Consider the following 12,585-nt stretch of genomic DNA (forward strand, 5'->3'; position numbering starts at 1 on the left):
TTTAGGGCCACAGCACAATTCTGCAAGTCACACGCCCACTGCGAACACTCAAAGGCTGCTTGACGCTCCGCTGCGCCTGGACTTTACACACAAGCACACTCTCTCTCTGGATATACTGTGCTGTACGTCACCCCGGTACTGGAAGGAAAGGTGTTTGGGTTACACATCTGCTCAGGTGTTTGCTTAGGCTCACCTGGGAAAAATGTCCATTCGGTTCTGAAACATTCAGCACGGGCTGACAAGTTGGAGCACCCCATGTGGGGCCAGAAAAATCTCACCCACGAAATCCTTAATATCTGCTGTCCCAGCGGTTAAGATGTGGCAGGTGCTGCCTGGAATCCTCACTCTGCAACAAGATCTATAACCAGGTGCTCACCACCCTATTGACTGGGGCAAAGGAGGAAATACCACCCTTTCCCTCCCCAGAACATCTTTCCAGCATCCAACCACTAGTTACTAGCTCCTGGACATTCTTGAGCAGGAACAAGCTCTTGGGAATGGCTCTTCTTAGACCCTGACTCCACCACTTTGCCCTTTTCTATCATTTGTTTTAGGAGAGCCTCTGAGGTCCCCAGCAAAGATCAGAGAGCCCCATTGTGATACGCACTGTATTCACACCCACACAGGGAGAAACGGCCTCTTCTCCAGAGAGCTTATACTTCAACCAGATATAGCAGACACGCCTGGAAGAAAAGAGGAGCTATTTGCTCCATTTTAGTGATGGGGAAACTGAGGCACAGAAAAATTAAATGACTTCCCAAGGTCACACAGAGCTTCCCTGACAGTGCCAAGATCTGAAATCAAATTTCTATAGTCCTATTCCGGTGTCTTAACAAAATCATCCTAACTCTGGTACCTTGTATCTGAGGAATTCAGAGCACTCTACACTTCATGGATTTAGACACACAACACCCTGTCTTTTAAACATGCACGTTATTTCAAAATATTTTTCAAAATAATGGGCGCACTGTTTCAGCATCCCTGTAACCTTTGTTCCACAAGGATTAAGGGATGTGTCGAAATAGCACGTTATTTTGAAATGTGGCGCTGTGTAGATGCACCAAATTTTGAAATAAGCTATTGCGAAATACAATCGAAATAAGATACGCCATTTGCGTAGCGCAAATCGCATATCTTTTTTGAGTTTAGGGCACCCACAGATGCCCAGTTACCCTTCACACGATGTAACCTCATTTCATAATGATTAACTTTTCCATGAAATGTCACCTTGAAAAACCCTGATTTCGTAGCCCGGAGACTTTACTTTATCAGGGTTCTCCCCCTCCCCCTCCCCACTCCGTGTGTGCAGAATGGCCCAGTTTGCACCAACAGAGGTGAAAAATTCACCTTGATTTTCATCTGCACGACATTTCAAATTGTGAAATTCAAAGTTTGTGGGAGGGTGTGTGTGGAGGGGGAGAGCACAGTTTCCACCATATCCAGAAGGGCTCTTCCCTCTGAAAAATGGGACCATTTTTACAAATTCGAAATGAAAGGCCAGTACAGTCCCACTTGCATGAAGATCTCATTTATACATCGCTTATGAATGAAGGGTTAATACACAACAGATGTGATAAGCATGTTACCCACACGAGCAGTAAAATGCTTTAGAAGGCCAGGAGCTCATCCTGGATAGCTATAAGCAATCTAATGACCTGTTGGATAATCTATACTAACTAGCCAATTAGCCCGTCATAAAATGGGATTTTCAGGTCTCTCCTTCATGTCGGTCTTCTCTCCTGAGCCTCCGGTCTCTCGCTCCGTGTCTCTTTCTCTCTCTCTCCTCCTCCTACTGCCTCCCCCTCTCTCTCACAGCTCTCCTCTGCCTTCTGCCTCTCTCTCCGTCTCTCTCTTTCTCTTCTCCCCCTCCTGCCTCTCACTCTCTCTCAGCTCTCCTCTGTCTCTGTCGGAGATGCACGCTTGTCCAGGCCCCGCCCTATGGACGTGTACGTCACCACCCCGCCCCCCTTCACCTCCTGCCGTGGCGCTCGGCTAACTTCTGCACCGCTCAGCCGGGCTGCCACGCAGGAGCAAGCAGCACAAAAGGCCTCTCTCTCTCTTCTTCCTCCTACTGCCTCGCCCTCTCTCTCTCTTAGCTCTTGTCCGCCTTCTGCCTCTCTCTCCACCTCCCTCTCTTTCTCTTCTCCCCCTCCCGCCTCTCACTCTGTGTTTCTCTTCTCCTCCTCCTGCTGCGTCTCTCACTCTCTCACTGTCCTCCGCCTCCTCCGTTCTCCTCTCTGTCTCCTCTGCATCCTCTGTGTCTGCTCCGCTTTCCTCCTTTTGAATCCGGCGCCCTTTCCTGACGTCAGAGACGCACGCTCATCCAGGCCCCGCCCCCTGGCTGTTCCCTCTGGGCGGCGTTGTTGGGGAGTGTGGACCCCAAATGGCTGCTTGTGCCACTTGTTCCCGCATGGCAGCCTGGCTGAGCGGTGCAGAAGTCAGCCGAGCGCCACGGCGGGAGGCAACAGCGCCGCCCAGAGGGAACAGCCAGCGTTTCAGCGTTACAGAGTCACAGACATTGGGCTACTATATCTATACTAAGTGATTGCCCATTTATTAAAATATCCACTAGTCATTGATTCGTCCTTTCTGAACGGCGTCGGAAAGCACGCTTCACCTCAAGCGCCACACCAGCGCCGCACTTGGTTTCCGACGTCCTTTCAAACACCTCTGCCCGCCCGTTCCGAGGAACGCCTAGAGGTGGTTGGGGATATCAGCTCTTTGTAAGTACATTCCAGGCTGCAACCCATGCATTAGCCAGCGGGCTTCACCGCTAAGTGTCTGCCTTAATGCGCCTGACACTTCCTGCCTCCCCAAAAGCACCAAGCATCATCGAAGGGCCGGCTCTGTCCTTATCCATTACTGCTCCCCTGGTCCTTAGGAGAGACGGAGGAACCAGAAGGAAGAGGGAGAGGCTCTTTCAGCCCGAGGAAGCAGGCAGGCAGTGCGCTGAGGCCCAGGACTGCAGGGCAGAGGGTGCTGCGGCCCCTTAGCAAAGATAACGCCTCCCCATAGGGCCAGCCCACAACATTTTGGCACCTGAGCTCAAATGGGGAGCTCAAATGATGCCCTCATGCCCCCTTTTCTCCTGCCTGCCTGTTATGTCTCTTGTGCCCTCCTTCCTCCAGCACAGCACTCCGCCATCTCTGTGCATCTAGAGCAGAGAGAATACATAGGCACCTGCAGCAGACACAATTTTCTACACTCTGGGTCCTAGTGGCGCCCCCCCACAGTCTGGCACCTGAGGCAGCCGCCTCAGTTCGCCTCATGGTAAGGCTGGCCCTGCCTCCCCAGGAGCATATGGCAAGGAAAGGAAGGGAGCCGGCAGTTAGTCATGGAAGGACGGGAGCACGGTCTGAGCAGCAGAGCTGAGACACAGAAATTACCAAGCCAGTGGCCTGGAGGTGCTTGGATCGGGTGAGTTCAAAACCCGTCGCATTACCCTCCCTCTGCTCCCCCTGCAGTCAGCGATAAACCAGCTACTGACGTCTATCGGAGCATGGCCGGCCAGTACTTTAGAAAAACCCGGGCAGCGTCTCTGCCAGAGCCTCAGATCCGACACCCTGGGGGGCGTGCGTATCAGCTGCCAACAGAGTTTGGAACTGGCCTCTCCTGGATAGCGCCTGTGATAATCTGCCGCCCTCCCGCTTCGGAGCTGTCTGTGGGAGTGGCCATGTCACCAGCTGTGCAGCGGAGCAGACTCTGGCCAGGGACAGCTCTGCCACACATCAAAGTTCCCTACCTGGGCACTGCTGGTTTGTAAAGAGCAGCTCTCTCAAGACATGCCTCCCTCCTGGCACAGGAACGCTCCCCTGCAGAGGCAGAAGGCTTTGTGCTAAGTTTTACATGGCACACGGTAGCTACGGAGCGTGGCGCTGCTTGGCACTAAAGCACCATACCCTCGACTTTGTGGATACCACCAGGCATTTCCTGATCCCAAATTACAGCAGCACCAATGCCCTTGAGTTCCCAGGCGTCATGGTGAAGAGGGGAAGCGCTGTCTGGGGAAAGCGATGGAACAGTCACCCTGAGAAGCAGGCAGAGACGCCGTGCTGCTTCGACATTCCTCCCCCTGGGGAGCTCACAGAGCTACCAGGGAATCCCAAAAAGCGCAGGGATCAGCTCTGTCTTCCCATCACATTGCACTGTGGGATGCTCACCCACAATGCTTTGCTCTAGCCCTCCACAGGGGGCCAGACCTGTGGCCATGGAATGTGGACAACTGGAGGCAGACAAGCTGGCTTGACCGGTTTTCACTTGTGTCGACTTTTGCATATTGACAGCAGCACTTTGGTCGCCAAGCCTTCCCAGTGTGGACGTAATCGTTGATGCACCAATTCCCACCAATCACACGCTCTGAGGCGCTTGTTAATGTTACAGCACATCTCTGTCCCCTTGTTTCCCTTCCGAGAATGTGGCTGTTCCTAGGAAAACCATGGTGCTTTCCTCACTTTCAGTCACGCACTTCCTAAAGAGCCAGTTCAAATCATTACAATGATCTCCCTCAAGCCAGCAGCCGCCTCTCTTGGGAGCAATGTCTGAAGGACAGATCTCTGTGCCACATCTGTTTCAGCCTGCTCCCCTGTTCCCCCTTCCTGCTTCTCCCTTGCAAAGCGGAGGGCAACCAAAATGATTAGTGGGCTGCAGAAGAGAAGAGTGAGGCAGGATGTGATAGCAGCCTTCAACTTCCTGATGAGGGGTGCCTCTTGAGGTCTCTTCCAACTCTGGGATTCTATGATAGTGTAGTGAGTATTTCATTTCCCCTCCTCATTCTCCATTCCCAGGCAACCCCAGAGCTACCACCATTGGTGATCGCTCTCGTTCCCATTTGTGTGTGTTGCTGATCATGGGGATCGCTCAGCTCTTCTAGGCAGACTCACTCCCCACCAGCTCTGGGATTTGTCTGCGCAAATCGCCCGAGTCATCTTAAATTAAGTTTTTAGCTCTTTGAGAGAATCGGACACCCAGAGGCTGCTGTGCACAAGCACCGAGACAGTCAGACACATTATTCATTTTCATTGCAGATGAGACTGTAGCCACAGCCCGGATCTGACCTTTGGGGCAAGTGCATGTGTGTGGTTTGGCGCGCGAACCCTGATCTAAATTGTGCACCTGGCCTTTGGCTCTGTTCGGGGCTAGATGAACAACCCAGAGCCAAATAACTCCAAGCACTGGGGCTGAGACAAAGTCTGGATCTTGCTTGATTGTTTTCGTCAGGCGTGTCTTCAGGCAGGGAGCATGTCTCCTAGGGCCCAGTGCGCTTCTGCTGTTTGACTTCAGTGGGCACTTGGCCTCTTTAGGGAACATGGTATCTGGGCCATGGGGAATAACCTGCCGAGGCTGCAATAGGGAACGGCTAGCAGGAGCCGTTTGAAAAGCGAGTCAGGCAAATCTACGGTGGAAAACTAACCTCTTGCCAGCGGGGATGTGGGCCCGGATAGCGTTCTGGGCTCCTGCCAGGTCAATAAACGTTACAGTGCTCCTCTCCCGCCCCACTGCTGGAACGGTGGGGAGCCAAGAAGGGCTCAAACCAAGCCCCCACGAGGATCATTCCACCCCGTGGCTCCGGATGTCATTTGCTGGCTGCACGTGGGCCTCTCTGCGAACAACTGTGTGCGTCGCATAGCGGACGGCTGAGGTCATGGCTGACCCTCCACGCTCCTTCTAGGCTCTTTATCGGTTTTAATCAGTTCAGTCTCCGTGGCCTGGGGCAGGGCCGTTCTACTTCCCCACTTCCACAGCTGCTTGGGTCGGCTCCAGTTTATTGTCTGCAAATATTTGGATGGATCTATAAACCGCAGCGCAGGAGCCAGACTGCTTCCCAGGCTTTGCCGGTGCTGCTCTCAAAGGGTGCTGGCACCTTCACCCAATGGCCCAGACAATGAGACGGAGTCTGTCTCCCCCACTACGTCCAAACACTGCCAACAGCATTCTGGGGTAACATAGAGCCCCAATGTGGTAGGGGTGAATTTTCAAGTGCCTGGCTCAAGCACTAGTGAGGGGAACATGAGGGAGGGGGTAGAAATGGGAGGGGACAGGCCCATACAATATGGTGCTATAGGGATTTCTGGTTGCCCCTGGACAACCCAGAATGGGAGCTATTCCAGCCCCTAGGACATAGCAGGGCAAAGAGGTGGCATAAAACTTTTGGCCCCACCTCCAGGAGCCAATGAATTTAAGCTGAGGGTGTCCTCTCACAGGAGCCGTAGGAGAGAGAAGGGAGGAGTGGGATCCACAGATTCTCCCACTGGCTGCTGATGGGTGCTCAGAGCTTCCTGTAGCATCCAAGTTCTCCATTGACTTACCCACATATGGAACTGCAAGGCAGCCACCAGGTACTAGAAACAAGGCTGTGCTTAGTCCCTGACCACCCCTATGGAACTGGGGCCCATCTGGCTGCCCTGGCAGGACCCATGCTGCAAGAAACCTCACCATCCCATGGAACACCCTCCTGTGTGCCCTAATACTGTCTTTCTTGTGGCAGGCTGGAATGCCCACAGGGTTGTCCATCACCCAACAAAGAGCACCCTCAGAAACAGGGCAGTGGGAGGTGGAGGATGTAGAAAAGGAGCCTGTCTGTGAAGGCAGAGGTCAAGGGGTCGAGCCCCCCCTGCAATGTGGGGTCACCCAACACAAGCTTGGCCATGGATGGACCTGGCACCTTTGGGACATTGGATGGATAAGGGGGATCCAGAAAGTAGGGAGGTTGGGGGGCTCCTCCAGTGGCGCAGTGAATAAGGTACCTGCCTCCAGAGCCAGAGGTTGAGGGCTCGACCCGGAGCGGTAGGCTTGCCCAAAGCCAGGTCCTCAGCACATGGTTAAAAAACGTCTCGTGAGTTGTTCCCCACTGCTGGGCATGGTGGGGGGTGCATGGGCAGCAGGGTAGGCTAGGCACAGGAACAAGCAAAGGAAGGAACTAAAAAGGGAGGGGAAGTGTTGAGAAGAGACACACCCTTGGGGAAAGGGCAGCTTATATTCTGGACCAACGCCCCACCCGGCACTGCTTGGAAATGCGAGCTGAATATTCCTTACCAACGGGGGTCCCCAATCAAATGTCCTCGCCTCCACATGCCCCTGCTGATCCTTGCACCCCTCTCTAGAACCTCATCCCTGCAGGAAAATGATGTTCAGCAGCCATCTCATCCCATAATATATTCCACGACAGCACTTGGGGCTCAGTTACATAACCCACACAGTCCCTGAAAGCTCCCTCGCTTTAATCCGCTGGCACCGGCTTTGCTCTCCTTCACAGGCAGCTCTGGGCCTTAATTCTCCCGTCAAACAAGTTTCCTCGTGCGCTTTGCCTGAATGTCAACACGAGCCTGAGATGGCCAACAGTACCATTTCCTGTTCCATCACCGAAATCCGCCCACCCCAACCCCTCCATTGAAGGACAAACCACAGTCTCTGAGCATGGCATGAGCTTGCAAGGGGAGAGAGAGAGATAAAAGGTCAGGAAGGAACTGTGGTGCTCTGCCCCAGATGGGACATTACTTACCATTACAGCATGAGACTCAGTCTACTTTAGAGTGCCTGGAGGGTCTCATTTACCAGATTACATTTTCAGCAGCAGCAGCTCCATTTTACATTGTTTCTGACTCTCTGAACCACCCTGGTGTCAATATGTTGCTCAAGTTCACCCGTGCAAATTTCTCTGGAGAGATGGGGCCCTCCAGGACACTGTCCAGATCAAAGCCGGCAACTCCAAAGATTCCTGAACTCTGGGAAAGCTCAGATCCAGACTGGACCTCAGGGGCGTGCTCCCAATTGCAATGGAATACTTTGTTACATATGGTGCGCCAGCATCAAGTTCACAGAGGCTGAACCAGTCCCTGCCCCCAAGGACCCCAACAGGGTGGGACTGTGCAGTAAGAAAGATTCGAATCTATGGATCTTACACCTCCGCACAGTCTCGGCGTGCCATACGTGGGTGGCAGACATCGGTCACAAATGGTTTGTTCTCTCTCGCCTCCTCTCCCCAGGGGCGAATTGCGTGTGCTGTGGAGTGCTTTGGTTTTGGGGTATTTTTTTAAACATGGCTATTGGCACAGAAGGGAGAAATATTGATACGCCACGTCGCACAGGTGGCGTTTCTGCACATTCAAGTTATTCCGGAAGACAGTCAATTGTGAACGTAAAGTGAAATCACTAATCTGGAGTAATTCCGTACGTGGGCATGCTTATTCCGAAATGAGAGTGGCCTTGTACCGGCTTCGTTTAATTCCCACTATTCAGGAATCATTATTCTGGAAGAGTTAAGGTCTTGAACAGGTATTCCACAGAACCTCCATGTGCAGACAAGCCCCAAACCAGGAAGCCTTTCAAGAAATGAGAGCGCAACTCTTCACTTTCTGCCCCACTGATGGTTTAAGTCTATTTATCCCTTTCTTGGGGCTGTGTGAGAGGCAGGCAATATCATAAATACTCCACATCAAGCCCTAACATCAGTACTGGACCCAGTGCTGTGAAAGTGCTAATGCAACGGTTTCATTACGTGCAACGGAGACTCATGGTGCCCCACAAACACTGTATATCACCATCCTCTCTGGCATGCTTGTGTTCACTATCGCACACCAGACAGAACTACAGCCCTAGGATCAGGTCAGATCCTTTGTGTCTGCAAATCTTTATGGGGGCAATGGAACCAGGCCAGAGTGATGGATTTTTCTTAGTCTTCCAAAAGAAAACATCTAATGTTTCCTCAGCCACAAGGGAGCTAAGCCCCGGGTATTAGCATTAGGAATGATTCTTCGCACATGTCACAGGCATAGCCACAATCTTTAAATATAAAGTCTTAGCAAATTCAAGACAATCCGCACTTGCACAGGAAGCTTGAAGTTGTCAGGCGTCTTCGGTGATCCAAAGCGCTGACTTCTCAGGGTCCCCACACGCCGACATCTTAAAGGGAGAACATCGCCTATTTGACGTTTAATCGCGCACCGATTCGTAAAGGAGGGCTCCTGTGTCAAGTGAATCTCTCCCACTAGCACTAATCCCAAGGCCATAGAGAAGGAGCTTTTGTTCCTTTGACACAACTGCAAGTCAACGTGCTCACATGAGGACTTATCACCTTAGACAACTCCCAGCTTCTTCTCAGAGCTCAGGCTGTGCATTGCTAAGGAAGAGCTGTGTAGGCTGGAAGGGAATGCTGCAGATTGGCATGCAAATGAGAACGCCGAGCATTGTGGAAAAGCATGCTGGGGGTTGGCATGAGAATGCCGAACAGTGTTGAAAAGCATGCTGGGAGTTGGCATGCATATGAGAACACCGAGTGTTGTGGAAAAGCATGCTGGGGGTTGGCATGCAAATGAGAACTCCAAGCATTGTGGAAAAGCATGCTGGGGGTTGGCATGCAAATGAGAACTCCAAGCATTGTGGAAAAGCATGCTGGGGGTTGGCATGAGAATGCCGAGCATTGTGGAAAAGCATGCTGGGAGTTGGCATGCAAATGAGAACACCAAGCATTGTAGAAAAGCATGCTGGGGGTTGGCACACAAATGAGAACACTGAGCCACCCACTTTTCTCCTAGAACTTTTCTTTCCTGCAGAACCAGAACAGAGGCCTTTGACACAAGCCTCACTCACTGTACATCGGAGGAACCATGTTCCACCATGGCACAAAAGTGGTACAAGTTACCATCATCATTGACACCAGTCCTGTTCTAGACACGCACACTGCATCATAGAGACATAGGATAAGACACATTCCCCACCCTGATGAACCTACACATGCGGCGGTCTCGTGCACCTAGACCGATAACCGTGTGCATGTGTAGACCAACACAGATAGGTCTTCTGGGCTGGGCCCCTGAATACTTGGGGTTGCTATTGCTAGGCCAGGCTGCAGTTCTTCACTGAGTACACAACAAGAATACTGAGCCACCCGTTTTGCTCCTAGAATTTCCCCTTATTAAAGAATCATAGGGGGTGGGCAGTGTTCACTCTAAGCTGAGTGCTTGGGTGGCCCCCCAAGAGAGATTAAAATGCTGCCCAGCAGAGCACCCCCCCCAGCATGTGTTTCTATGGGTGGTGCACATTGACGCACAAAACAAAATTTATTCTGCACATGAATGGAAAAAAAGTAGGGGGACGATGGGTGGTGTCTCTATCACCCCCCCCCCACACACACACACACATTCTATAGTGTCTAGGAACGAATCACGTAGGGACACATTCAGATGTTCCTTTTCACATAGTTCCTTCCTCTCCAAGCAAGCCGGTTTCATTTCCCTATAGAGCAAGGAGCTACTCCGAAAGATCCGAGTCTGTCCCTTTTAAGGGGTTATCTAAACACTACAAGCTTGTGTGAGTGCTGTGTGTGTGTCTGTGTCTCTGCCAGGCCGTTTGCTCTTCAGGCAGCTCTTGCTGGGATTCTGGACACTCCACAAGCCCCGAGGGCGGGCAACAATTCCCAGCCTGCACCCAAGCTTCAGTGCAGGTGAACAAGACAAACAGCAAACTTCAGCTCCGAGAACGATTCTCCCTGCCAGGCTTTAGGGTCATCCAGCAGGCTATGACCGTAGGAGCTGGAAGAAGATATGGGGGCAGACGGCCGGATTACAGCGCGGGGAAGGACGGGGAAGAGAAATGTCCAAAAGCCACACACACAGCAGCTGCCACCTCCAAGAACACTGTAACACTCTCTAGACATCTGGTCAGCTCTTAGACATTCCCCCATCCGCTCCCCCCCACACGTGCATTGAGACCAGAGCTGGAAACCAAAGCCAAACTGCATGAAAAAAACCCCAAATCACATACAAAGGCCTTGGTCCCTGAGCCGATCTGCCCCGCTCCTCCAGTGTCCAGGTTCAGAGATCCAAAGGCCAGAAGGGGTCACTGGGATGCTCTGGTCAGGCCTTCTGTATAACACTAGCCCACCATTAAATCCTGGAGCAGATCCTTTAGAAACACTTCCCATCTTGATTTAAAACCATCCTGTGCGGGAGGATCCTTGGTAAACTGGCCCCGTGGTTAATCACGCTCACTGTTACAAACGCGCACCTCGTTTCCAGGCTGAGTTGGGTTGGATGTGGCCTCCAGCCACTGGCTCATTCGACTTGTCCGCTCGCTGGAGGAGCCCATTTGTCACACATTTGCTCCTCGTCACGTAGGCGCTGACAGATAACAGTGTCCCAGGGAGCCACCAGACACCATAAGGAGTGGAAAGAGGTGGGGTCTTAGAGCTAGGGAGGGGTGAATCGCTGTCTTCAACCTCTCTTTGCCTTGCCCTTGAGGGACACTAGACTGCGGTTCCCTGTATTAAAGAACCATTGGACTGGAAGAGATCTCGAGAGGCCATCAAGTCCAGTCCCCTGCCCTCACGGCAGGACCAAGCAGCATCCAGACTGGGGTAGGGAACCTAAGGCCCAAGGACCGGATGCAGCTCCCGGCTTGCCTGGATCCAGCCCTAGGCTTGGGGCACCCCCCAGTATTGGGGAGCCCGCATGTGTGCTCCAGCCCCCTCCCCACCCACTGTCAACCTGTGGGGCTGGAGCTCACAAAATCTACTAGCCGGGGCCCTCCAGGATGTCTTTCTCCTCAGTCAGGGGTCCACCTTGGTGAAGGTTTTTCTTTTCTTTTCTTTTCTTTTCACTTGTGTGTGGCCCCCGACTGATTTTTCTGTGGGTCAGTGGCCCCCAATCCCAAAAAAGGTTCCCCACCCCTGACCTAGACCGTCCCTGACAGGTGTTTGTCTAACCAGCTCTTAAAATTTTGTAATGGTGGAGGTTCCACTGCCTCCCTCCGCAATTCATTCCAGGACTTAACCACCCTGGTAGGAAGTTTTTTCCTAATGTCCAACCTAAGCCTCCCTTGCTGCAATTTAAGCCCTGGTCCTAGCCTCAGAAAGGCAGACAGAGCCCACAGCCTGGCTAAGCCCAATGCAAAAGGAGTCACTGAATGCTTCCAGATAATGGAGTCTTGGAAAAATCCAGAAAGCGGAGAAGGGAACAGCTCAGAATCCATCAGATTTCCCTCATGTGAGATGCCCGTTTGTCAGTCACCCAAACTGTAGCCAGGTGGGGAAGCCGACACCCTCTGACAAGGTCAGGGCCCTGTGTGAAACAAGCTAGTCCAGTTCAACACCGCTACCAATGCCACCGCGGCACTGGTACCCCCGACATGTGGGGCAGCCACAGAGGAGGCCAAGGACTGACTGGGCCGTGAAGATGAGATTCCCTCCTCTCGCCTCCCAGGGCAGGGCTGTGGCATGGCTGGGGCAGCGCTCTGACAGCTCTGGTTATACTCTACCCATGCTAGGTCACAGGGTATTTCTCAGGCTCCAGAGTCGGCCATCCAGCAACTTCATCAGAAAACGCACGGCCAGGATGTGGGGTCCACCCCAGGTACATGGGAGTGAAGGACACCCAGAGAACTGCATAATAAATATTTCAGCCTTCCTAATAAAATCTGCCAAGGATCTTATAGAAAAGGGGCATCCCCGGCAAGGCTGTCTGATGTGGGGGGTGGGGGGGATTTCAAACATGCTTCTCTTCCTTGCTGCTGTCTTCTTCTCTCCCCCCTCCCTTGTTGGCCACAGACCCCTACCCATCACTCAGCTCAGTTAAGCCCGTCCAGAGCACAACT

At 52.5% G+C, this 12,585-nt stretch overlaps 1 protein-coding gene across 1 annotated transcript in view; it reads right to left on the reverse strand.

The window, feature by feature from the left end:
• Positions 1 to 12,585, reverse strand: part of SARDH (sarcosine dehydrogenase) — a 125,278-nt gene that overhangs the window by 36,326 nt on the left and 76,367 nt on the right. The window lies entirely within an intron of this gene.

The sequence above is a fragment of the Pelodiscus sinensis genome, chromosome 23 (genome assembly GCF_052426305.1).
Source record: "Pelodiscus sinensis isolate ZL-2025 chromosome 23, ASM5242630v1, whole genome shotgun sequence".
Taxonomy (NCBI): domain Eukaryota; kingdom Metazoa; phylum Chordata; order Testudines; family Trionychidae; genus Pelodiscus; species Pelodiscus sinensis.